This window comes from Hyperolius riggenbachi, chromosome 2 (assembly GCF_040937935.1).
Source record: "Hyperolius riggenbachi isolate aHypRig1 chromosome 2, aHypRig1.pri, whole genome shotgun sequence".
Lineage (NCBI taxonomy): Eukaryota > Metazoa > Chordata > Amphibia > Anura > Hyperoliidae > Hyperolius > Hyperolius riggenbachi.
In genome coordinates, this window is record NC_090647.1 from 304,987,300 (window position 1) to 304,991,606 (window position 4,307).

Here is a 4,307-nt window from a genome sequence, read left to right on the forward strand (position 1 = left end):
CCTTCTTCTTAGGTGAGCAGCTAACTATGCCTCTCCCCCTTCGGTTCATGTTTTCTTTAAGGTACCCATCGATGACACAATCTTGATACTTTTTTTTTTTTTTTTTATATACAGTCTTGTACAATCTTTCCAAATCTAAATAAACTGAGTGAATGCACTTTTACCAGATTCTTTAGGTAGTCTTTCATATTCCATAAATGTGGTAAATTATTCAATCAAGATTGCATCGATGGGCACATTAAAAGTGGCGACTGATACCATCTTGATTGTACAATCTTACCACTTTTATGTATTATGAGAGACTTGCTATATTTTCCATTTTTAAAGCATATTCACTGTACATTTGTACTTCTTTGGTAAGATTGTACAATAATGATTGTATCATTAGTGGGCACCTTTAGGGTTTAACCTTGTATTATACTGAAACAGTGAATTCCATTGTATCTTTGAATACAATAGTCACAATTTTTGGTAGTGTATATGTGTACATATTTTATACTTTGCATCCTTTTTTTTTTCTTTTAGGCCTAAATATTTGATTTTAAATTTGATTGTCTGATGTGCTAAAAGCTTGTGTTTTTTTTTTTTTTTTTTCCTGGAACTAGTAAACAGTTTACTTTTAGTTAAAGTGGAGGCCAAAACAAAACATTAGTTCTGGATAGCAGCGAAGGATCAGTACCTCTAAGGGCCTGAGCCCACTGATGCAGTTGTGTCCGCTTTTCAGTTACACATCAATGTTAGAGATGCTGAAAAGCGTACAGAAGTGGATGCAACTGCATCAGTGGGCTCAGGCCCTTAGGGTGATGTCACACAAACTTATTAACTGCCACAACTCCAGTGCTGCTGTCAATATCTGTGGCACACTGCAATAGCAGCTTGTTGCAGGTCATAGTTGTTAGCAACTGTATTGGATCCATAGTAGCAGTAACTGCTTAGAAACTTGTCACAGCTAATGAGTTGTCTGTGTGAAATGGCACTTGGGTTATTGTGTTCTGTTAAGTAAGCTTTCCATAACGTTCATTCCCTGTGATTGATTGGCAGCGAAGGAGAAAGAATAGTGAATTCCAAAATGTCACCAGAATGAATGACACCTGCCAAAGAGGAATTTTTCCCCTTCCCTTTAGGAGGTATCGTCTTAGGCCTCTTGCACACTGCAAATCTGATTCGTGATTCCGGTTTTCCCTGGATGCTATATTACAAAAAAAAAAATAAAAGCAGAAAAAAATGTAGCATGCAGTACCGATGAAAAAGTAAAATTGTGTCCAAAACTGAATCGCATGCAGTGTGCAAGAGGCCTTAATTCATGTAGTGTCTCTGTGGGGGGGGAGGGCAGGAAAACTTTCAGACACAAAATGAGTCCTAAATGACCATGACTTCTAGGTTCATATATATTTTGTATATTCCAGCGTATAAGGCAAAACCCCAACCCCCCCCCCCCCCCCCAACTTTTCCAGTTAAAATATAGAGTTTGGGATATACTCGCCGTAGAAGGCTGCTACTCCTACAATGCAAGCCACATAAAAAAAATATTAAAAATAAAAAAATCATATACTGGTGCTATGTATGAACAGATACTGGTGCTGTACTGTATTTGGTACCCAGTATATAACACTATGCAGGGGATTGACTGGTTAGATTGGTCAACTCTCCTCGTCTACCTGTTTATCGGAGCGGTATAGAAGAATGGATTGCGCAGTGCCCATAAAACACGACTCTTTCAGCTGTATGGCCCGCCATTGTATCCTATGTTCCTTCTTCTCTGCCTCTCAGATCTCGCACATGTGCACCTGTGCTGCTTCACTACAGTCCTCAGCAGTGAGATCTGAGAGGCGGTATCAGGATAGGGCATATCACCCGACATCAGTGACACCCGGCGTATAAGACGGCCCCTGACTTTTCAGAAGATTTTCAAGGGTTAAAACATATTATTCCTTATACGCAGGAATATACAGTATATATATTTTTTTTTAATTACTATAAACCTATAGGTGTAAGTCTTTATGTAATTTATTATTAAATTAATTTCAGTTTGCAGCCAGCTATGAATTCTCTAACTGACTTTGCTTCAGTTGCACATTTTTGTGAGTAGGGAACTTGTACTCCTTTGAAGTGTTGACTCTCTAGATTAGAAATTGGCTGCAGAGTGCAGGAAACTCTTGTTACGTTTCACACCTTGTCAAAGTGTCACCTGACACTTTCTGTTGGGAACACTTTTTTTCTTAAATTGGCTTTTTGTATTAAAAAGTAAGCAGGCTGAAAATGTTTGCAGTTGATCTTTGCAGTGCATTGAATCAAAGGGGTTTTTTTGTTTTTTTTTTTCCTCAGCAAAAATACATTTTTACTTCACAGACCAATTAATCAATTTGGCCTCACTAAACCTGAGCTGTATTTAATTTGTAAACATTAGCAATCTGTTATTTAGCATGTGTTTGACATAAGTAAGGGTCATATGTCTATTTCTTTTTAAAGGACACAGGCTTAAATGATTTTTATTATTACTTTGTACAACATGTAGCAGCTTTATTAAATTATTGTTGCAAGCAAACAGTAGTCATAACTCATATTGCTCCTTCCACTGATGCTGTTTTTGTTGAATCGCAAAGGCACTGCATGCACAATTTTATGGTGCAGTTACTTTTATATAAGTACATTAAATAGTACTTTTCAAACCCACAGAAAGGTTTACATTTTGCAGTGGGATGCGAGTTTTCTTAATGGAGAAAAAAAGCACAGTGATGACTGCACTCTCTAATCCTGAACTGAATGCATTTTCTTAAGTGAGATACTGAAATGTGAGGTTAGTTTACGTGCTGGGCTGTTAAGCAGTGCCACAAACATAGGCCGGACGTGACTGAAAATCTTTTTAGGTAAAACATTTCATACAATGTATTTTTCAAATGTACTATTTGTCCTTCAAGTAAACCTGTGTCCAAATGTGTTATGGAGTGAGACTTCAGATTAAATCCTAAATTATGACCCCTTCTTCCCTCACTAATATTTTCACATTGGCCAACCCACCGTCTATAGTTATGTGATATTAGTGATAGGATTAGTGTACACTAGTCTTGTGTTAGCCTAGTATGACTAATCTAGGGAAGAGCGAAAAACCTTTAACCCAACGTACTGTATGTGGAGAGTGTTTATGCACGGTACACATAGCAACCAGTTTCATTTGCAGACATGTACTGTAAAAACGACATTTGAAAGCAGAACAAACATTTCAAAGGAGCTATTCATTCTTGCATACGCAGAGGAAAGCAAAAGCAAGGCACAGACTTTCTGTAATCCTCAAAGATCTAATACACTAATTATTAAAACACAAACCATACTCCTAATTCTTATATCTGGTCAAACTTTTAAGTACATTTGTTATACAGGATCCCTTTAAGCAACTTTTTAAAGAGGAACTCTGGAAAGTGTTAAAATATGTGCTTATGTATATATAAAGTTGAAGATATTACTGTTCTTTTGCTTGTGGTGTGTTTTTTTGTTGTTGTTGTTGTTGTTTTTTTGTTTTTTTCCCCCTTGTTCCTGCTGAAGTTGCTGAGAAAATACAATTGCAGTTCCTGGGTGTAGCTTTCTGCTCTTAGGCTCAGAGCGCACTAGAGCGCTTCTTGTAGTGCTTTCCGAACGCTGGTGATCAGGCAAAGTGCTAAAACAGTGGAACCCTATGAGAGTGGTTCTACCTGAAGTGTTGTGATCAAATCACAAGCTGTTTCTGAAATCACAAAGCTGTTCTGTAGTGGGCCCTGAGTCTTATGTGACAGCTATCCACTGCAAACTGATATCGTCCACGTTACGTATTCTCTGCTGACGGTGTTGAATCCTGGACAGCCATAGCTAGAGCACATGAGAAGCATGGTCCTGTGGCCAAAAGGCATATAGCATCTGTCCTTGTATACAGCTGCAGGGATAGTGCAGTGGGTGAGGCTAGAACAGGCATGGGCAAACTTGGCCCTCCAGCTGTTGAACTACAAGTCCCATAATGCATTGCAGGAGTCTGACAGCCACAGTCATGACTCATAAAGGCAAATGCATTGTAGGTTTTGTAGTTCCTTAACAGCTGGAGGGCCAAGTTTGCCCATGCCTGGGCTAGAATGTCATCAGAATGTTGAACATACAGAAGTATGTGCAAGCTTTATTTTTGAACAGTTTTCAAAATATTTTCTCTTTAAAGAGTTTCTCTAAGCTTTTTTTTTTTTTTTTTCTGCTGGCTGTATTTATATTGCACATCTAAATACCTACATTGTCACCTTTAGAAGTACTGCAGGTCTAGATTACTGCGTCTCATAAAAATATCTCCATAG